Genomic DNA, 22,290 nt, shown 5'->3' with positions numbered 1-22,290 from the left:
CGCCCGCGGCCTCGCCCGCTCCCAGGCCGGCCCTGCGCCGGGACCGCGGCCGAGGAGCCGCCGGCGCCCAGCGGACCGGACCGCCCCGCCCGCCCCGCGAGGGTGAGTACGGCCCTCGGGGTGCGGCCCGCACGCGGGCGCGGGCGGGGAGCTGTTCCCGGCGCCCTCCCTGGACCGTTTTCGCGGGAAGCGCGGCCCCCGCAGCGCGGCGCGGGCAGGAAGCACAGTCCCCGTCCCGGAGTTTCTGCCCCGCGGCCCGGCGCCCGCAGAAGACGCGCCCCCTGCGCCGGCGTCCTGCGCGCGACGGTCTCTCCCCCCACAGCTGCCCCGCCGGGTCGGGCACACGTGGGCCGGCCTCGCCGGCGCTGACAGGCTCCGCAGGGTCCGCCCGAGTTCGGGAGCCCAAAGGTGGGGTTGCCGGCGGGCGGCTGGCCCTGCCCGGGGCCACGTGCTGGGGGTCCTGGGCCTGGGCCTCAGCGCCCGGGCGGGGGGCGGCGCGCAGGAGGCGTAGGGGGGCTGCGCTAAGCTGGGGCCGAGCCCCGGCCCGGCCGTGCGCTCTGGGTGCCTGCTCGGGGCACCCCGCCCAGCCCCAGCGCTGGGGGCCCCTCTGTGTGCTGTGAGGACTGACCGGCTGCGGGGGCCTCTCCTGTTCCCCAGACGGGCCCCGAGGGCCTGGCTCAGGGGGCTGCTGCCCGGTGGCCGGGGGTGCAGGCAGTTTTGGGTGCCCCGCTGCGCCCTGCCCGACCTCGGGCCACCCACAGGCTGGCACCCGCACCCCGGCTTCTAGCGGAAGCCCGTACTTCGCAGCGTGGAAGCCAAGTCCAGGCAGACTTACTGGAACCTCGGGAACGGGCCTGGTGTGGGCTGGGTTCTCTCAAGAGGCGCAAACCAGTGCGCTCTCTCGTGAGCTGTGCGGCGGCGGCACAGACCCTGCCCTCCCACCCACCTCCTCTAGGCCCTGGCCGGGCATCTGCCAGGGAGGCTTTAAATGAGTTGGTATGTGTTACTGCCTTGAAAGGTGCCTGGTGGAGGAAAAACTATGTAAATGTTTGCCGGTAGTAATATTTCCCCCGCACTCTACTCTCCAAAGCTGCCTTACGCTTCTAGAGAGGGTGCCTGGGAGGTGCCAGCTGTTTGGGGCCTAGAAGTCAACTTGTGGGTTTTGGGCTTGCCGGGGGCTGGTGTGGGAATGCCCTGCCCAGGCTGCGGTGGCCCAGGTTCCTGCGATGCATTTCCTGCTCTGCTCCTCCTTGCACTCCCAGGGTGCTCCTGGGCCCTGTCCCCTGTGCTAGGCGGCCCCATGGGCCCTGGGCTCCACCAAGAAGCGAGGGAGATCCAGGAGTTGGGGCCAGTCTCCCAGACTCTAAGAGGACACGGAGGTTGGGTGGTGGGTATAGAAGTTGGAAAGTAAATTAGGAGCCAGCTGCTTGGACTTTGGGCTAGGAGAGCATCTTTAGCTTGGGAGTGGGTTGCTGCTCAGAGCCAACAAGGCCTTCCTGCCCCGCGAGTTGAGGGCCCAGGCCGAGAAAGCCTGTGGCGCCTTCTGGGCCGCCTTCCCTCCCTCCCTCACCCCCTTCCCTACCCGGAGCAGTGACTCACTCCCCTCCCCTCAGAAACAGTGCTGTGGCCTCTCCACCCCGCTGGCCCCTTTAGACTCCTAGGATCCAGTTTTCTGGGTAGAACCAAGAATCTGCTCCTTTCTGGAATTGTAAGAAATCCTGGAAGAGCCCTCCCTCCCTTCACCAGGTTGGAGCAGAGAGGCCAGGCCCCCTTTCCGTGCTCCGTCTCAAGCTGTGGTCACTCCGTAGTCACCCTGAGCTGGCCAGTGTCTCTGAGTGTCTCCTCAGAGGCTGCCGCAGAGGTTGTTCCAGGAGAGGTGTGAATTCCTCCTCTCAGAGTAGCTCGAAGGTTTGCGCCATCCGTTGCGGGGAAGGGTCACCCTGCCACAGACTAACACGGCGAGCTTCGTGCCTGCCAGGCCACACACCTGGGCTGGCAGGGAGAGGAGCCTGCGGAGGTGTCCACGGAGGGTGGGGTTCCTCGGAGGTGCGCCCTGGACGCCGGAGAGCTGGGCGGTCAGTGGGGGGCGCCCGGCGCTCACGGCACCTGCTCAGCCAGGCGGGCGTGTTCGACCTCTCCCTGCGGCAAGTGCTGCTGGCGGCTGGGCTCCTGTTGCTTGCGCCTCCCGCCCTCAGGACCCTCCTTACTCCTCAAGACCCGGCGCCTTGCCCCGAAGCGTTTGGTTTCCATGAGGAAATGGCGAGGGCAGGGAGGCTGGGGGGCCATGGTCGTTGTTTCCCCTTTCTCCTTCGTTGCCCCCTTTGCAGAGGTGCTCAGTGCTTCTGCGTGAGTGCGCTGGGCGCCTCTGCACGGGCTCCTGGCTGTCCTTGCCTGAGTCACCCCGACCCCTGCCACGTTCCGGGGGGGTGTGTGTGTGTATGAGTCGCCTTCACGCTACAGAGGCAGCCTCCAGCGGGAGCAGCGGCGCGCTGCCCAGGCCCAGCCACGTGTGTTGGGGCTTCTGGTCGGAGACCCTGAGCCCACGGGCTGCCTGGGCTGCTGTTTTTCAGGGTGAGGAGGGTGTGAGTGTCCAGAGCCACTGCTTTTCTTTTGGTCCCTTGCTGGGAGGAGGAGACCCACATCCGGGCCACAGACTGCCCTGCACAATGACGATGCGATGGTTCTGGACTCTGGAGCCCCGGGCTCCGCTGCTGGCCCGGCGGGGACGCAGGTGCTGCTGCTCGGGCTGAGGTGAGGTGAGGGCCTCGCTGGGCCCTCGGTTTCCCGTCTGGCCTTGAGTGCGAGGAGGGCCTGGCTGCAGAAGCCCAGTCGAACTGGGATCGTAGGATCATCCCTTCTCCCCGCGTGAGCTGGTCAAGGATCTTGCTTTCCTGTTTAGAGGAGGGATCTAGGAAGAGTCCGGGGACCAGTGTGGAGGGTGCTGGGCCAGCACCTGCTGTGTTTCTGCCTTGAGTCCAAACCTTCCTCCAGGGTGTGGGTTCAGGCACTGCGGCCATGCTCCTTGTGCCCTGGGTCTGCCCTGTGTCCTCTGCCAGTTACAGCGTGGGTGAACATCTGTCCCCATGACAAAAAGGTCTTAGCAAATGACAAAAATAGTTACCACTTATCCATCAAGCACTTATTAAAAGGCTGGCCCAATAAACTTAAAAAAAAAAAAAGATGTGCTAGACACTTCACCACACTTCATGTGAGCCTCACCAATGGGCCTATTATTAAGCCCGTGTGTAAATGAAGAAATGGAGGCTCAGAAAGATTAACTCCTTGGCCAAGGTCACACAGCTGACCTTGATCGCATAGCCGAGCTAGGACTCAGATCCACGCTGGCTTCCGCAACCTGTGCTTTTCAGCCCTGTTCCCAACTACTTCCCGAGCTTGCCCATCACCTCCTGTGACAGAGGAAGAGGCTGAGGTTCAAAGGTGTTTGCTCAGGCCATAGTGTGTTTTCAAAGGGCAGGACACAAACCCGGGCTTCTGCTGTCCTGAACCACACGCCTCTCCCTGCCCATCCCCTGGGCCCAGGCGATGGGTGAGGCAGGGTTCTCTGTTCTGCTCCCTCCCCTCCTCCCCCCTTCCTCCTTCCCTGCCAGCCCCTCCCAGACCCCTCCTCTCCAGCTTTCCTCATAATTGCTTCCATCTGGCCCTCCTGCCTGCCACTCCTATTCCTTGGAAATGTGGCTCCTAGCTGCTGCCCACAGGGCTGCAAGGCCTCATCGGACAACCCCAGAGACACTTCTGGAAAGAGAGGGGACTTGCTGGGGTCTGAGCACGGGGAACCCGGCCAGGGTGGAAGCTCCTGGCATCTGACATCCCCAGATTCCTGCCAGGCAGGAGCACCTTTGCAGCCTGGCTCTCCTTGACACCCCATCCTGGGCTCCCCAAAGACCTGATTCCCCACCCAATGTGGCGAGCTCTCTTCTGCCCTGCAGACAGATCCCAGCAGCCACAGCCCTGCCTGTTCCCTAGAGGTTGCTCAGGTCGGGAGGAGGGATGCCTGGCAGGAGAGAAGTTGGGGCCAGTGGGGGCACACCCTGGGTTCCTGCTGCTGGGGAATCACTGGGAGGGAAGCCTGTGGTGACGAAGGCTGGGGGATCGGGGTGCTCCGGGCCTGGGAGAATGGAGCTGGCTTGTTTCATTTAGTCCCAAGCAATTAACTCAAAAACAGAGAGATGAAGCCTCGTATTTTGCCTCGATATAAAATAAAATTAGTACATCCTAATATTGCATCTGATACTCTGTTGGCTCCCTTGCCTAAGACTCTGCACAGCTGGGTGGGGAGAGGGACCCGCGGGTCCTCAGTGTGGCCCTCTGGAGATTTCAGGTGCCTCTGCCTCTGGAGGGGGCAAGTTCCCCATCACTGGAAATATCCGAGCATCGGCTGGTGACCTTGACGGGGCAGTGCAGAGGAAGTACAAGCATTGGCCGAGGCACACTTTTGAGGCATTTTCCTTCCTGATGTTTTGGGATTTTAATGTAAGCTCCAGGAACCTGTCTGTCTTGTTCACCAGGCATTATATTCTTAATGCCTAGAATGATGTCTAGCAAATAATAAGTGCTCAGTAAATATTTGCTTGATGAACGAATAGAAGATGTAGCTCCACTATTCTAACTTTGTCTTTACCGTGTCTTTACTTTGCTTCCTTCTCCTCCTAGAGGGAAGGGAGGAGAGCATGCCTTTAGCCCGTGAGCTGTTTCCCAAAGAAGGGCTTGGCCTCAGCCATGTGCTGCCTCCTTGGGGCTCTCTGTTCAGATGCCAGGGAGGTAGGGAGGAGCCCAGGTGGGGGCTGGGCAGGAGTCTGTCCCCTGAGGAGGACATGCGTCCATTCCACCGACCCCAGGGTCAGCGGGCCTGTACCTGCCACCTCTCTGCAGTAACCTTCAGGTCCCTGTGCAGACTGGTCCTAAGTCACCTGCCGTCCCTCCATCAGACCCCTCCTCCTTATTCAGGGCCCGAGGAAGGTGCACTTGGGGTGGAACCCTCATTTGGGGGGCATCTTAGGAGGAGGGGTTCACCCACCTTGGCTTCAACCTGGACAACTCCACTTTTATTCCTTCTGCATATTGGGTTTCCACTTAAAATTTCCTTTGAAACTGGGACAGAGGGTTTCTTGGCTTTAAATTTTTCTTTGAAAACCCTCGTTCAGCTCCAGCGAGACTGCTCTCGTTTCCTGCTGGCATGCCACGTGTATTCCCCCCGCCTGTGCCCCGGGTGGCCTGGGCACTGTTAGTGACGACCCTGCTCGATGGCGGGTGTCCTTCAGCATCACCTCGAGCCCTGTTCTGTGGATCCTCCCTGATGCCCGGCAGCCTCGCTTCCTCCTCCTGCGTTCCCTCCTCCCTGCAGGTCCCACGCCTGTGGCAGGGAGGGGACCCTCCGTGGGATGAACCCAGAGTGGACTTCAGGGGGACAGGAGCTGGACCAAAGGGCAGGGCCCCGGGGTGGTGGTGTGGTGCCCGAGATTTGTGTTCCTCGAGGCAGGTGGTGGGCTCGCAGCCCTGGGCCGCGGGTCGTCTTGGGCAGAGCATGCCTTTGTTGGCCTCCATTTCCTGCTCTAGAAATTAGCGCTTCTTAATGAGACGGGATGTCAGATAACGCCCAGTGCCCGGAATCCAGTACTCCGTAAATGCTGGCTGCCTTGCTCTTCCGGGGTAGGGCCCAGAGACTGCAGATCATCTACTTTCTGTCACTCTCCAGCAGTGTGACCTCAGGCAGGTCTCTGGCCACCTCATGGGATTGTGATACACAAATGGGAGAAACGTTTTTCAAGCTGGGAGAGGCCTCCCCAGATGGTAGGGCAGGACCCGCGACCGCCTTGCTCACCCTGGCGACCGCAGCACCTGGCACCGCTGACGCACAGCGACTGCTCCGCAGATACTTCTTTCTGCAAATGAGGGAACAGAGACTCAGAAAAGTGATTTACTTGCTCAAGGTCACAGAGTGTGTCTCTCTGCAGGCAGGGAGGAGGCAGGGGCTGCCCAGCTGGGCTAAGCCTGCGTGCCCTGGTTCTCTGCCTCCACCCCGGCCTCCCCATTCGGCCTGTCTGTTCTCTGGCCCCAGAGATCTGGGACTGTTGAGGCTGAAAGCCCTGGGGCATGGTGGGCCCCCAGGCTGGGCCGGCTAAGAGGAGTGGTCTGAACGACCCCCAGGCTGGGCCGGCCGGCTGGGAGGGCCAGGTCCAAAGGGTGGCAGAGGAGAGGTGCTGATGGGAGACTGTTCTTTCTCCAGCTTCCTGAACTGCCCTCTTTCCTGTCCCCTCTTTGGTCCCATTCTCTGCTCTTTTTCCCACACCTTTCTGTTTTCCTTCTCTTTTCCCCTTGATTGTCTCCCCTTCTTGAGTGATCTGTTCTCCTTTGTTTAGCCTCCTCTCCTTTCTCTCCTTCCCCTGACCCTCCGACCCTCCCATCCCCAGGCCCCAGCATTCGGTTGTCCTCCTCGTGGCCGCTGGCCCCGGGGCGGCTGGGTTGGGCTCCCGGAAGCACCAGGCCTGTTCACGGGAACCTTCGCTGGGAGCCCCAGGGACAGGAGGCTCCAGCACTGGAGAGCGAGCCTGGCTCTTGTAGCAGTGGCCTTGGGAAAGGGACCGTCCCACACAAGTGTGCAGACTTTGATCTTCGGCTCAGCTCCCTGGGCCCTCAGTCGCCCCCTCGGCACCTTCCTGGACAGGAAGGCAGGATCTCGGCCTTCTGGAGCTCGCCGGCAATTCCCCTGCCTCTGACCCGCACCCTCCACCCTCCTCTCTCCAGACCTCAGGCTCTTTCCCCGAGAGGTCCCTGTTAGGACGGAGGGAGTTGGCCAGAGCACAGAGGAGATTTCTGTTCACACCCCTTCCAGGTGAACACACAACTGCTTGCGCTTGGGCCGATGCGTGTCTGCGTGTGTACACGCGTGCCTAGGAGTGTGCAGATGAATGTGCAAGAGAAAGCACATGGGCACGCACCCGCCTGTGGACGAGAACGCGGGGTGCATTGTGCAGCCGCACCCTTGCAGGCTCGGGGCTGTGCTGCCCACCCCTGGCCCAGAGCTTGCCTCTGTGGTGTTCGTGACTCTGGCTTTGTGCTGTGGCTTCGTCCTGTCGTAGGGGCCGGCTGTTCCCCTGCTGTGGTCCCATACAGTGGTGACTGATCCCTGGCCACTCATTCAGCCGCCTGGGGACCCTGCGGCCAGTGCTCGTCCCCCATCTCCCAAAATGGAAGCTTGTAGGGGCTCCCTGCCCGGAGTCTCACCCTTGCCAAGGCAGAGGGAATAGGGAACAGCTGCTTTGGCCGATTCCGGCTCCGTATGGATTTGGTTTGACAACAAAGCTCCCTCTGTGTGTTCTCAGGCCTGTTACATAAGCGGGGAGGAAAGGAGGAGGAGGTGGAGATGGGGACCAGGAGACACCAGGATGGGATGGCTGGAAAGGAGACAGGGCCAGGAGGAGGGGAGGAGGGCAGAGACCACTGAGAGGAAGAGAAACCTTGGTCTGGACCTCACGCTTGCACTTCCTCCTCGTGGGGTGGGAAGGGGCAAATCCCGGGTACCCTGACCTGAGCCTGCTGGTGCTCTGTCTTCGTCTCCTTTGCCCTTCCCGCCAGGCCCGGACTGGCTGAGGAGGGGCTCTGGGACCTGTCTGGAGTGAGGCCAGGTGAGGTTGGGGCTGGCCTGAGAAGCCAGTCCTTGGCCCTTCCTGTACCTGCACAAGTTCCATGAGAGGAATCCTTCCCCTCCCTTGCCTTGGGCGCCTCTTCCCCCTGGTTCCAGAGCCCCTCCGACCCTCCCCGGTAGCGCTCAGGAGGGCCGCCAACTGCAGCCTCTGCCGTGCCTGGCCAGGCTGGTCCCAGGGCCCCTCCCCAGCTCCCTGGGCAGCTCCCGCCCAGGGCGCCCAGCCACGGGCCTTGGCCAACCGCCTCGGAGACCCTGTGGCCCTGCTCCCCGCACCCCCCTCGGTGGCCCTGCTCCCCGCACCCCCCTCGGTGAGCAGACATGCTCTGCTCACCGTCCCCGTCCCTGCCGCTGTCCAGATGGAGTGAGAGCAGACGTTCTCTTTGTGGAGCAGCTGGATTGGCAGCCCCGCAAGGCCAGGTGAGCTGGCCGGGCTTGGGCATGTTCCTGGGCGGGGCTGGGGGCTACCAAGTCCTGGGGCCTGGACCCTTCAGCTCCTCCCGGGCTGGAGGGACAGGCAGTCAGAGGAGGCCGGGAGGAGTGGGCTAGCCCACCTTCAGATGGGGCCAGGGTCGCCATGGGGACTTGCCTTCCTGGGTTTTTTCAGAGTCTGCCCCATCTCTGTGCCTCAGTTTCTCTGAGTTGTTTCTGGCACCAGGCTTCCTTGGGAAGAGCGTCTGGATTTATGCTGGCCCTAGGGTGGTGCTCGTCCCCAGGCTGCACTGGCTTGAGGGGCCATGCCCTCCCAACTTGACAACAAGAATAGTTCCTAAAAGGATAGGGAGGAGGGGTGGGTGGCCAAGGCCTCAGATAACCCAGCACTTGGGGCCTAATGGGTGACAGAAAACCCAGGGTTCTGGCACACGGGGTGACCCCCGGCCCAGCCCTCAGTGACGCAGTGTTTCTGCGTGGGGGTGTTCTGTGGGACCCTGGCCTGGCTGCTCTGTGGAGAAGTGGGTGTGGGCGCAGCCCAGACCTGCTGAACCAGCCCCAGTCTCTGGAATCCTCTGTCCCCAGGCCCTGACCGGCCGGAGTCTTGCCCGCCCATCCCCTCACCCAGGTGTGGGTGCTGGATGACCTGAAATTGCTGAGGCCTCAGGGCCCGAGCCCAGAAGGTCTGAGCAGACTGGCGGGGCAGCTGGGGGAGGGCCTCGGAGCTTCCGGATTGGGGTGCCGCGTAGGCCAGGAGGCCAGTCCCTGTGACTCAGACTAGGACAGGTGCAGAGAGGCTGGGACAGGCAGCAAGATGGTGAGTGTGTGCTGCGGGGGTGCCGTCCACGGGGCAGCAGCCTCGGCTGGGCCACAGGCTGCCCCAGGATACGTCCAGCCTGGCCGGGACACCCAGTGGGTGTGGCTGGGGCTCCTGCTGAGGGCTTCTGTCACGCGTGTTCCTCCCCTTCTCTCCGGGCCCCTGCTTCTCCCTTGCAGCCCCCGCCCCAGGTACTCCTGAGCATGACAGCCCTGCGGCAGCCCGGGGGTCCTGGGAGCTGGGCTTGGCTGGGGGCGGGCAAAGGCTTCCCTTTCCCCAACTTCGGAGCTGGAGAGGCCCGGAGGGCTGGCATGGCCACTCCCTGCTCCTCTGAGGCCCAGGCTGCCTGGCTGGTGGCTCCAGGGACCTGTGAGCTGACAAACAAACGCGGCTGGAGCGGAGCTGAAGTTGCAGGCGCACTGGGCTGGAGGGGACACACGCAGCTGCTCAGCCTGCTCCGGGCCACAGGGATGGGGGAGCTCAGCGCCCTGGCCGAGGGAGCCCCTCAGGGCCCAGGAGCTGTATGTGGGGCTGGGGCGGGGTGGGCAGCGGGGAGGCGAGTGTGGGGGGGCCGCCGTGTTCCGGAGCGGACGGTGTGTTTGTGCACACAGCAGCCTGTGCGGGTCAGAGAGCCGGGAGGGTCAGCGTGTGAGTTGGGTTCCCGGGACAGAGGCGGTTGGCTTGGGAGGGGCTGCCTGTGCCTCCTGGCTCGGGGCGTGCGTGGGCGGTGGGTGCTGAGGCAGATTCACCTTCTATCCTCCCTCACGGGGGCTCGGGGAGCCCCAGGCCGGAGGTGGCCCTGGGTCACCTCTGATCACAGGAGCCCCAGCCAGCCCTGCCAGTGTTCCTCCTGCCTGCCTGGGGGCCGTCACTCAGAGCCCCGGGGGTGGTCGTCTGCAGTGGCTGCCGGACCACTGGCCGTGCCTCCCCTCCCTCAGGCCTGCCCTTCCTTGAGGGGAGCACTGACCATGGGGACACTCCCCCAGGCGGGCCTCCCTTGCCGCCATCTGTTCCAGGGCACAGGCTGCTGCAGGGGTGGAGGCCTCGATTCTGCTTCCTGCCCCCACCCTCAGGCCCACGTGTGCTGCCACCCCTCTGGCGAGCCCCTTTCCCTGAGCCCCTCCGCCCTGCTGGGCTCCTGATAGGGACTCGGGTGAGGACCCTCCCCTGCCGACATCCACAGTCCTCCTTGTCGTGAGCCGCGAGCGCGGCCACGCTGTCCGTCTCAGTGGTGAGCAGGGGTCCTGGGAACAGGGGACCGCTCCCTCCGTGAGGGGCGCTGCCTGTGGGCAGAGCACGGTGGAGCGGAGGGAGCGCCGCCCAGGGGGGGGCTGTCTCTGGCTCAGGCTGAGAGGATCCTTGCCCTTGGGGTGGCCGGGTCAGGCCAAACTCCAGGAGTTGCTGCCTAGGGATGTGGGGGAGGGGAGAGTGCCTCCCTCTGTCCCCCGTGTGGTCCTCCCCCCCCTGCAGTGAACCCTGGAGTCCTGGCTGGCGGGTGGATCTGCCTCAGGGCAGGGCCGCGTGTGGCTGGCAGGGCCCCAGTAGCACAGGGACTAGAGCCGTGGGCAGGAGGAGAGGCGGGTGGGGTTGCAGTCGTGCTGGGAGCTGCCCGACAGCCCTGCCCCCTGCCCTGGGTCAGTGACCCTGTAGCATGTCTCACCATCATGTGGTCTCTGTCATTCCTTGTCTGTCCTGCGTCTGTCCCACCGAGGTGTGACCCCCTGAACGCAGCCTCGTCAGCTTGTTCTCTGCCGCACAGCCTGAGACAGTGCCCTGCATGCGGCAGGCCCGTGGTCCCGTGGCTCCTGTTTCTGCTGCCCTGCACAGCCTTCCTGTGTCCCAGGAGGCCTGGGACGGGGTGTTATTCCAGACTGGCACGTCTGAGGAGCAAGTAGGGAAGGAGGGGCATGTCCTTCAGGGCTCTGCTGGGACCACACATGGCTGGTCCTCTGGTGAGCTCACTTCAGAGTGCCGGCCTGCTGCCCTAGAGTTAGGTAGAGGGTACAGCTGGACCAAAGGTGGCAGGAGCCCGTTCTGCGGAAGGCACACCTGCTTATGACAAGGGTTTCCTTGTGAGCTCGGGGGAAATGACATGTAGAAAGATAAACACTGATGGGCTCGCTCTGCCAGCTTCTCCACGGGTGCTTTGGGCAAGGTTCTGGTCTGTGCACACCCATATCTTTGCCCTTTGCACTCAACTGTTTTTAACTTGAAGCGGGTGGAGGGAGTAAAGTCTTCTGTCTTTTTCTTGTCTGAGACAGAGTCTAGCTCCGTCACTGCACCTTACGTAGAGTGCAGTGCCGTGATCGTAGCTCACTGCGATGCCAAACTCCTGGGCTCAAGCGACCCTCCTGCCTCAGCCTCCCAAGTAGCTGGGACTGCGGGAGTGCACCACCATGCCTGGCTAATTTTTTCCTATTTTTGATAGAAACGGGGTCTTGCTCTTGTTCAGGCTGGTCTCGAACTCCTGACCTCAACTGATCCTTCCACCTTGACCTCCCAGAGTGCTAGGATTCCAGGTGTGAGCCACTGAGCTTGGTCTGGGAGTAAACTATTCTAAATGAGTTGTTGCTGCTAGTCTGTATGGAACTCCTGTGTAAATTAGGAATAGTAACCCCTCTAGTTGGATAAGCTTCCATCAAAGTTACAGTTGGGCAGAGGGAGGACTGGACTTTAGTCCTACTGGCCTCGCCGGCCAGGCTGTGATGGAACAGTGCGCATTTTGTGTCGCACTCACACTGACGCTGTTTTAGCCAGAGTTCGAGTTCCGGTGTATGAGATCCCCACGTTTATATTCCTTATTTGTTCTTCTTCTTCTCCTCTTTTCTCTCCATCAAATTTGCAGTTGGTGTGTATGGTGCTCAGCAGTTTCAGAAAGTTAAACAGCACAAATGGGAATGTGAGAAAAAGAAAATTTTTCCCTGGGTGGTCCTCAGGGCTACCCTTCTGAGAGGCAACCACTTTAATTTTTTCTGCATCTTCCTGAGTAGTCTGTCATAAACAGACTTACGTGTGTGTGGGTGTGACTGTTTTATCACGGCACAGAGTTACAGAGGTCACTGTTCTCCACCTGCGCTGCAAATTTTATGATTGTGTTTTGGGAGCCGCTTGCTGGCACTCACGGGCTCACATCCTCTTTTTCACAGCTGCGTAGTGTTTTATTTTCTGTGCTCCGAGCTTTTAAACAGGTTGTTTGCGCAGAGATTTGAAGTTGCTTCCATCTGGCGCTGTCGGAAAAAGTGCCGTGGCAAAGATCTCGACAGACGAGTCTCTGCGCAAACACGGAAGACTTTGCTGCAGAATAAACTTCTGGCCATGGACCGAATCCCCTCCCTGGAGGTGGCCTTGGTGTTCTCTTCCCACGTGGGTCTGTGAGAGGCCCGTTCCCCTCCCGCCCCTCCCGCACCTGGCAGCTCAGGCCTCTTGTGGTTTGCTCCTGTGATTGGTGAGAAATACAGTCTCAACACTGGAATTTTTAAATGTAAATGAGTGTCTTTTCCTATGTGCCATTTTTATTTCTTACCTACAGTAAAGTGTATATTCATGGCCTTAGCCTATTTTAAAAATTTCATCTCTTGCTTTTTTTCCTTTTAAATTTTCATGAGCATGTTATAGGCTTAGGGAATTAACAGATATGTTGCAAATATATTTCTTGGTTTTTCCCTTGTCATTTCATTATTCTGTCTCTCCTGTGTGCGCACGAGTGTGCAAAATTTATGTAGATAACATCCATCTTTCTTGTATGGCCTCTGAATTTATAGTTCTTCAAAATCTCTTCCTTCTTTTCAATATAAAAATATTTCAGATGTATAAAATTTCCTGTAACAGACCTACATGTGATAATCAGCCAGATTTAACAAATGTGAACATTTCCCCAAATTATTAATACATCCAATATTTTCAAGAAATAAAATATTACAAGTACAGACCTAAAGACTTGTCCCTATGACATACTTTGTTCTTCCCTGTATCCCCAGAATATAATTCTCATTCAAAGTTGGGTGCACACCTATTATTTTTTCATGATACACTCAAGTACATACCATTTACACACATATACATATGCACAAGCATGGTGTTGTTTTTGGTCTCATACTTTATGTATCTTTCTGTAAGACCTTTTTTTTTTTTTTTTTTTTTTTTTTTTGAGACAGAGTCTCACTGTGTTGCCTGGGCTAGAGTGCCGTGGCGTCAGCCTAGCTCACAGCAACCTCCAACTCCTGGGCTCAAGCGATCCTCCTGCCTCAGCCTCCTGAGGAGCTGGGACTACAGGCATGCGCCACCATGCCTGGCTAATTTTTTCTATATATTTTTAGTTGTCCGATTGATTTCTTTCTATTTTTAGTAGAGACGGGGTCTCGCTCTTGCTCAGGCTGGTTTCGAACTCCTGAGCTCAACCAATCCGCCTGCCTCGGCCTCCCAGAGTGCTAGGATTACAGGCATGAGCCACCGCGCCTGGCCTTTCTGTAAGACTTTTAAAAGTTAACATTTTGTTTTTAAGTTTATTCCAGTTGATTCATATATATAATTTTCTTCAGTTTACATGGCCACATAGTATTCAGTTGCACACTGTAGCCTATCCCTTTACTGTTGTTAAGCTGTTTCTGTTTTTTGCTATTGCAACCCTGCTTAATAAATGTCCTCGAGTGGGGTACACACATGCAAGGGAGGGTCACTCCGGGCTGTACCTCCAGATGGAATTACCGGCTGCAACGTACGCAGGTCTGCATCCTCGCTGGATAGTGTGGCGTGCTCTTCTAGCCTTCATTCCATTTGCGCTCCCCCCAGCAGCGTGTGAGAAAGGGTATTTGGTTCTAATCCGCATTCCCTGGTTCCTAGTGAGCTTGAGCGTCTTTTCTTGTCTATTAGGTGTTCAGGTTTAGCTACAAATTGCTTTTTTGTATTCCCTTGATATTTTTGTCATGGTAAAATGCACAAACGTAAGGTTATATTGACCATCTTCACCGTTTTTATGTGCTCACTTCAGTGGCACCAAGTACATTCGTAATGTGCTACCGTCACCCCCATCCATCTCCAAAACTCTCTTCATTTTGCAAAACTGAACCCTGGTCCCCATTAGTCAATGACCTCCATTTCCCTGTCCCCCTGGCTCCTAGCCACCACCATTCTGCTTTCCGTCTCTGGGATTTTGACCACTGTGAGTGCCCCCTATAAGTGGAATCACATAGTATTTGTCTTTTTATGACCGATTTATTTCACTTAGCGTAGTATCCTTAAGGTATATCCATGTTGTCAGAATTTGCTTCCTTTCTGAAGCTGAATAATATCCCATTGCGTGTACAGACCGCATTCTGTTTATTCATTCGTCTGTCCGTGGACACTTGTGTTGCTTTCACCGTTTAGCTATTGTTAATAACGCTGCCGTGAGCACAGGTGCACCAGTAATCTCTTTGAGATCCTGGCTTCAGTTGTTTCGGGTATGTTCGTACTCAGAAGCAGTGTCGCTGGGCCACGTTATGCCCTTTTGCTTTTCTTCTTGATTCACTGGTTTTCTTCTTTTTACGTGTGGGTGTATTGATGTGTTTAAGCATTTGTCGATTATGTGCATTGTGTCTGACTTGTTCCAAGCCTGCAGCCTTTTTTGCTTTTGGTTTTTAGAGACAGGGTCTTGCTCTGCCACCCAGGCTGGAGTGCAGTGGTGTCATCACAGCTCACTGCAACCTGGAACTCCTTGGTTCAAGCCATCCTCCTCCACCCTCCCCCCAGTCAGCTGGGACAACAGGTGCGTGCCACTGCACCAGGACTGAAGTCTTGAGCCCTGTGTGGCACTGGGCCTGCTGAGTGGGGGAGGAGCTTTTGAAAGGGTCTGTCTGGAGCGGGGGCTGCTAGGAGAGGGTTGATCAGGGGCTGCACGTTGGGTAGTGGGAAGTTCAACTTCCCCAATTTGGCCTTTAACTTCATATCCTCAGGGCGAGTACGTTGCTGCTTCTGGGCAGGGATGATCAGCAGGGAGATTAGCGCCAGGACCGACTAGGACCCCGGGCAGGGCCACGCAGGCACCAGCAGGACCCCGGGGCAGGTCCACACAGGCACTGGATTTCCCCTTCATTTGGCCTGGGCCTGGGCCTGTCCTCTTGACTCCCATCCTGTCACACTGGCTTCAGCTTTCTCACCCTGAGAATGGAATTCAAAGCGTCTGACCCTTCCAGGCAGACACGGAGTATGATTTTCAAGTGGCTCCCTGGGGTGTCTTGTGACTGGCAGCTGATGAATGGGTGATACAGTGTTTCTATGCAGGAGTCTGCAGTGCTGGGCTGTCAAGGGTGAGGAACAGAGAGCTCTCTTGTGCTGCCGCGGGGAAGCCTGTCTGGCTCCTTTTCCTCTGAGTTTGGATGGCTTGAGAGATGCCCCCATCCTCCCACCTGTGGCCTTGGGGCTGTTAGTTGATCCATTCTTCTGCTCTCTGCTGACTTCAGTGGTCCTGGGAGCCTCCCCACGCCCAGGCGTGCTGTGCTCAGTGTTCGGGGATGGGGTGAGGCCGCAGCGTCCGGCCAGGGGCTGAGCCAGAGAGGCCCGAGGGGATCTGACCTGCCGTTACTGCCTCTTCCACTCTTGTTCCACCTGCGCTTGGTGATGTCATCTCCAGGAGTAGGTGCATTGATTAATATTAACTCAGCAAATTTGCATTGAGAGCCTACGGTGTGCCCGGACATTGGTGATACAGCAGCGAGCCAAACCACAAACTCTGCAAGCAGGGGAGGGACCTGCAGCGTTGGGTGTGTGGGGGGCTGTTGCCGGAAAGTGGAGCAGGTGAGTGGAGTGCTGGATGAATAGACATCCTGGCCCGTGTCCGGGTTGAAAGCATTCCAGGTGTGAGAACAGAATGTGCAAAGGCCCAGAGGGGGACCGTGCCTGGCCAGCCTCATGAAGACCTATGAAGACCTGGCGTCCTGGGCGGGCAGCGCAGACTCAGCGGGGAAGAGGTAGGGATGGAGGCAGGAGGTGCTGGCCAGTAGACTACGTGGGTCCCTAAGGGTCAGGGCAAGGCCTCAGGCTCCCCCTTCAAGTGTGATGAGCCTACGGCGGGATCTGACTCAGGAGAGGTGATACAGGTGACTGGTCCACCCTGGGGCACTACAGTGAGCTGACCGTCTGCACGTAGGACGCTGAGGAAGGTGGATGAGGACCCCGTGGGGGGCGCCATGGCCTGCATCCGCACCTCGCCTTACCTAGCGCTTGTATTAATTTCCGTGAACTCACCGATCAGCTTGAGTCCCCTCTGGAATATTGGCAGTGGGCTGGCTGACCCCGCCGAGGCTCACACTCCCGGGCAGGTGGCGACGCGCGCGAGGAAGCGGGCGCAGCGGTCCCCTGCGGAGGCCGGAGAGGCAGCCGGTGGAGTTCAGGGCCCAGGAGCCTGGCTGACCAGCGGGGGATTCGGCCTGTGCCACGGCACTCACGGCAGCCTGGTGTCTGGTAGTGTGCATGGGACACAGTCTAGAGAGCTTCCGGAGGGCGCCGGGGCTGTGGGTGGGGCCTGTGTCTCTCGACGGCCTGCCTGAGAAGGCGCACGGCTTTATAGCCGTCCGAAGCCCGGGAAGGACTCGGATACGCTAGAGGCCCCAGGGCAGGAGGCAGACACACTGCCACCTGGGGTCTAGGGCCAGGCCCCCACAGCTGGTTTCACTGGGGGCAGCAGGCGGGGGTGGCAGTGAGGGTTCCACTGAAGCGACCCGATCTCCAGTCCCAGCTGGACTCCTCAGTAGCGACACGGCCTGGCCTGGTCACCTGCCCTTTTTGAGCCTGAGTTCCCCGTCCTCCCAGTGAGCATTGAACTCACTGAGCGCAGGTAATGCTTGTGCAGCCTTAAGTATCTGTGACCGTTTTTGTCACAACTGGGGAAAGTAGGGAGGGTGCTACTGGCATCTTGTGGGTAGAGGCCAAAGACGCGGCTAAATGTCCTGTGGTGCACAAGACCGCCCCCCACAGCAGTGAACCACTGTCCCCCACAGTCAGTGGTGCAGAGGTTGAGAGATCTTGGTTTTGCACATAATGAGCACCCAGCACATTTCCCTTGTTAATGAGAAATGTAATGATGCGTCTTTGTTCTCATGTTACTACCTGTTTGTCAGATATTTACGAAACATCTGCTGCATTCTAGACACTATAACAGAATCTGGAGATACAAAGAGGTTCCTGACCACAGAGTCATCGTCTTTGGGTCAAGATATGAAATGAGATAATTGCATGATATAAAATCCCATTATGTGATAGAAGGTGATAAAACACCTTCTATAGTTCGGTTACTCTGAAAGGTTCTTGGTATGAAAAAGTCTCCAGTTTCAGAAGTTACAGGATAATGGGCAGGAATTCTATAATATAAAAACCAGGAATTCTATAGTATAAAAACCAGGAATTCTATAATATACAATTTCGTTACTTGTAAGTGCTGAAATCAAATTACGATCAATACTTTTGGGAACACAGTCCTCAGGTGCTCAGAGATACCATGAAAGACTCCACGGAGGAGAAGCCCTCGGGCTGGTGTTGCAGGAGGGGGTGTCCAGGCGGACGGGTGGGAGGAGTGAGGGGTTACCTCAGCCCACTTTGCGCTGCTCTAACCGAAGATCACAGACGAGGTAGGCACATTGTGATGAACAAAAGTTTATTTGGCTCACAGCGCTGCAGCTGGGAAGGCCAAGATCGAGGGGTTGCGTCTGGTGATTGCCGCATCACCTCCCGGTGAAAAGTCAGGCGAGAGGGAGAGAGAACGAGAGGGTGAGCTGTCGTTTTAGAAGGAGCCCCCTCCCGCGGTGGGGCACGCGTCCAGGGCGCCACCTTCCAACGCTGCTGCACTGGGGCTCGAGTTTCCAACGCGTGAACGTTGGGAGACACCTTTGGACCACGCAGGCGTTTCAATGAAGGAAAACCTGGGCAGAGCAGGGCATGGAAGCTGCCGGATGGCAGGGAAGGCGGCTCCTGGGGTGTGCCTGGGCGGAGAGGAGACGAGTCTGCGGGCCGTGGCAGGTGTGCCGGGCCCCCGCCGTCTGCTAAGGAGCTTTGGCTCCTCATGTAGGGGACGGGAGCAGCGGAAGCAGAGGGTGGTTTAATCCGTGTGGTCTCTTAGGTGCTGTGTTGGCAGCTTCGAGGAAGGGGCTTGAGGGAGGAAAGGCGTGGGGAGGAGGCTGCCAGGGAGCCTCGCCGTGGGGCGGGTCTAGGGGCGGGCGGTGGTCCCGGGGGATGGGGGGCTGCGCTCGGGTGCTTCCCGGGTCTAGGCTATGTGGCCCTTACGCGGGGGCTGCGTGTCACAAAGTGTCGCATCCCACTGCCGCCTCCGACGCGAAGTGCGTGGCGGGAGCTCAGCGTTTGCCGGGGCAAGCACCTGGGGCAGAACTGACAGTACCAGCTGGGGCACGTGACGAAGAGGAAGGTGTTGGGAGGCTGAATGGTTGATGACGCGGGGGTTGGGGAAGCGGAGGGAGGTGACACGGACGTGGACGTGTTCTTCCATTTGAAGAATTTAAGATCATCCAGGTAAAAACCAGAAATACGAGGACGGAGTCTGGAAGAGAAATTAGGGCTGAAAATAGGTCGAATCATCGATGTATGAACAGCAGTTAAGCCTCTGAAAATGAATGAACTTGTGTGAAAATGTGTGCTGGGGGCTGGGGGGGCAGAGGTCCAAGGACAGATCTCCAGAGCACGTGGGCAGAGGCAGCAGAACCAGCTCAGAGACCGGGGGACCAAAACCGGGCAGAGGTCTCACCCTAGAGCCCAGGCGGGAGGCAAGGCCAGCACTGCCAAAGCCTCAGGGTGCCACGAAGACTGAAAATACACCTTTCCCGGGGTTGGCAGTTAGGAGACCACTGGCGGCCTCAGCCAGAGCAATCTCAGCCTGCGTCAGGGGGAGTGCTGAGGGGTGCAGGGGAGATGGGGAGGAGGGGAGGAGGGAGACGCAGGGCTGGCTCGCAGAGACAGGCGAGGCAGGTTTGCTGTTCTTTCAGGGAGAGGGAGACGAGTGTGTTGATGGGTCAAAGAGAGCAGAGAAGGAAGGAGATGAAAGCCCCAAGGCTGGCGGGCACTGACGGGAAGGATTCTGGGAGGCGAGGACAGGCTTCCTGTGTCCAGCCGGAGGGTCAGAGGGAGGAGGCGTGGTAGGCAAGCCTAGAGCGGGCAGGCCGTGGGCCGGCAGCTCCAGGTTTTCCCTGCAGAACTGAGGGATGGTGCAGTTGAACGTTTGTTTAAGATCACAGAACCAGTAAGGAAACCTGGACTCCTTCCCCCAGCCCCCGTCTTCCCAGGCCCCGTCTCTGGAGCATTGAGCCATATCCTTGTGGCGGTTTCAGGGGCTGTGAGGCATCGTCTCTGCCCCAGCGGGTTTCTAGTTCTCCTTTTAGTCCAGCAGGTGCCGTTGTGTCTCTCTGCGTGTTCAGCTGCGAGTGCTGGGATGAGGCATGGTTCCTGCCTCCCCGGGGCCATATTTCTTCCCTGGGCCCTGGGTTCTGCCCTTTGGTGAGTTCCGTGGCAGAGCTCACCAGCTCGCTTTGGCCAGGGACATCTTGGTTCTTGGCAGACCGCCAAGCGGGCAGATAGTCCTCCTGCCCGGGTCAGCTTTGCCCTGCAGGTTGGTGAGCTGGTCTCCTTGGCAGCCAGTCATGGGCAGAAGCTGGTACACCCTGGACGTGAATGGGCCAGACGCCTGCTCTCCCACCCGGGCACCCTGCTGTGACGTTCCCTGCCCTTTCCTACCCGGGAGCTCCATCAGCAACGTGGGAGACATCCCTGCCGGGAGAGGCGCCAGGTTGTCCCAAGGCCGCAACCAGCCTGAGGAGCCCTGGAATGCCACGGCCTCCGAGCAATCCTCTTGGCCCCAAAGCCCTGATTGGGTCTGCTGGAGCAAGCTCTACGACTAGCCAGTCTGCTAGCACGACACCGGCCGGTTTGGGAATAAAGACAAGACAATGCAGAACTTTACTGGGGAAGAGGTCAAAGAGGGGTCAGTTGTCTCGTTGCTCAGGACTGGTCAGCGCAGCTCACCTCTGACCCAAAGGTCTCTTCCCTCGAGGCGGGCCTGGAGGTGGAGCGTGCTCTGGGCCACGTTTCCATCCCGGCTGCGGGTTGGACACAGAGGAGGTGGGTCTTTTGGTTTGTTCTGCTTTTTCCCACTAATGCCTGGGCCCCATCCCTAACCAATTAAATGAAAATCTGGGAGGGGGGGTCCTACACATCTGTGTATTTATAAACTCCTCAGGTCACTCAGAGCGCTGTGCAGCCAGTGCCGTGACCGGCTGACGTAAAGGGAGGTGGAGTGAACTGTGTTCGTGGAAGGAAGACCGAGAGAGAAAGGAGGGAGGGTGGGAGAGGATGCAGCTCCTGAATCCGGAACGTTAGAGCTGCAGGACTCTGGCTCAGAGCTTTGCAGCTCCAAGTGTGGTCCGGCCAAGCAGCAGGGCCCCGGGGAGCTGGCTGGAACGCAGGTCGTCGGGCCACCACGCCGGCGTGTCGGGCTGTGCACAGCGAAGTTTGGGGAGTCGGTGTCGGATCCTGCAGAGAGCATCCAGGCCGTGGGACTCCTGGGGCGCTGGGTAGATCAGTTAACTCGGAATTCCTAGGTGTGGTACCCAGATACTCATTTTTTAAGAAATGCTTTTTAAGTGCCCCAGGTGATTCTCTTGCTCAACCGTAGTCAGGAACACCCGCCTTGGCCAGTGCTTCTGGACTGGAACGCGAATCACCGGGATCGTGTTCAAATGCTGAGTCTGACTTTATACATCTGGAGGAGGCCAAAGATTCTGCCTTTTTAATAAGGGCCCTGAGACGCCCGTGCTGCTGATCTCACGTATTTTGAGCGGCAGGGATCTGTTAGACCGACGCCCCAGTCTGATAGCGGGGCAGACTGCAGGTCCGCGACCGAGGCGTGGTCGTCCACGGTCTCCCGGCACGATACTCGTCCAGTCCTTTCTGATACGCCCTCCTACCTGCCGGCAGCGGGCTGGGGGCTGGGGCTCGAGTTGGGAGCAAGACAGACCCCACCCCAGTCCGCACGGGCGTCTGTCCCAAAGGGAGAGACAGAGAAAAAGCAGACACATGGGCAGCGAAGCTAATTACAGATCGGAGAAGCGCTGCGAGGCAGACGAGAGGGCCACGTGGCAGGGCACGGCTCAGAGGCCGCCGTGGGCGTGGGCAAGGCAGCGCCTCCAGGACAGCCGTCAAGGGAGTTACCAGAACAGTGACTGTAGCTGGGGACGTCTGACCACAAATCCTTCCTTACTGGACAGGGCTATTCTCCATCCCCTCTGGGGCTGGGGGACAGGTGCTGCTGACCCTGCTGGGGAGTCCGACCTGGTCCCTGCCGGGCCCCCCCAGCTCAGGACTCTCATTCTGTATTGTTTGTGGGCTTGGAGTGGGGCCTGGGGGTGCCCTGATGGGGAGCAGAGCGTTGACTCGTGACAGGGCGGTGTCAGGACCGTTGATCCGTGATTTGCAACGTGGACAGGCCTCCATGCAGATGCCGTCCCTGCCCCTGAGATAACTGAAGGTTTTCTGTTTATGCCCAGAGAGCACAAACATCAGGGCTTCCCTCCCTGTCCTGATCAGTAGGAGTCACCTGGGCTGCTTGGGCACATGCCTGCCCCACGCAACACCTGGGTTACCTGAGGCGGTGTCCAGGGAAGGGCCCAGGTGATTCTTTGGCTCCAGGTGATTAGGGAAACATGATGGGGATGTTAGAAACCGGCCCTGGGCATCTCTGCCTCTTCGTGTGGCTGTGCAAGCTGCAGGAATCTCCACCGCAGGGACTCAGCAGCACGGCCCTGGCCGAGTCGGTGACTGCCAGGAAGCCCCTGCCTGCGTGCACGTAGCAGCTCACCCTTCCCACGTGCGTCCTTCCCTCGCCGCCTCCCGACTCCTCCTGGACCAGCCGGCCCCCCCTGGCTACCTGCACCCCCATTGAAACTCCCTCGCTGAGTCACCGCCGGCTTGGGAGCCAGGCTCGGGCGCTGTCCGCGTGTGGTCCGGGTCTGGAGGGTTGGAGGAGCCTCGTGAGCCCATCGAGTAGCCCGCCCCCACTCCGGTCTCTGGCCCGCGCGGACCTGTTAGGCGCAGGTGGGGGAGATTGAGGATGGAGAGGTGGGCGGTAGGCAGCCCAAGGGATGCCTCAGATGGTGGAGAATCGGGAACCTTCGGTTGGGTAAAAGATGAATCAATCCCTCATGGTTAGCTTGACTTTCCTGTCAACAGTGGGCAGATGCAGCCATCTGCTGCCCAGAGAGGGCCCTTCCTAGGCCAAAATGTGGAAGAGGACAGTGAGGGAACCACACCAGCGAAGCTAGAGCGGGCCAGCCTGGCTCGAGACCTGGTCCGTGAGGACTCTGCCCTCTGCGGAGTCAGCAGAGTATCGGGGTGAGAAAGGACGCTCTGG

At 58.9% G+C, this 22,290-nt stretch overlaps 1 protein-coding gene across 2 annotated transcripts in view; it reads left to right on the top strand.

The window, feature by feature from the left end:
• The first annotated feature begins 11 nt into the window (after nucleotides 1-11).
• ST3GAL4 (ST3 beta-galactoside alpha-2,3-sialyltransferase 4) overlaps nucleotides 12-22,290 on the top strand; it is a 30,153-nt gene continuing 7,874 nt past the window's right edge. For both annotated transcript variants that reach the window (XM_012663624.1, XM_012663623.1), the window contains exon 1: nucleotides 12-102. The gene's annotated coding sequence lies outside the window, so the exon portion shown is untranslated. The remainder of the gene's footprint in view (nucleotides 103-22,290) is intronic.

Source organism: Propithecus coquereli, unplaced genomic scaffold, assembly GCF_000956105.1.
Source record: "Propithecus coquereli isolate 6110/MARCELLA unplaced genomic scaffold, Pcoq_1.0 Scaffold815, whole genome shotgun sequence".
Lineage (NCBI taxonomy): Eukaryota > Metazoa > Chordata > Mammalia > Primates > Indriidae > Propithecus > Propithecus coquereli.
Note: the sequence above shows the minus strand (reverse complement) of the source record. Positions and strands in the feature narration are given on the sequence as shown.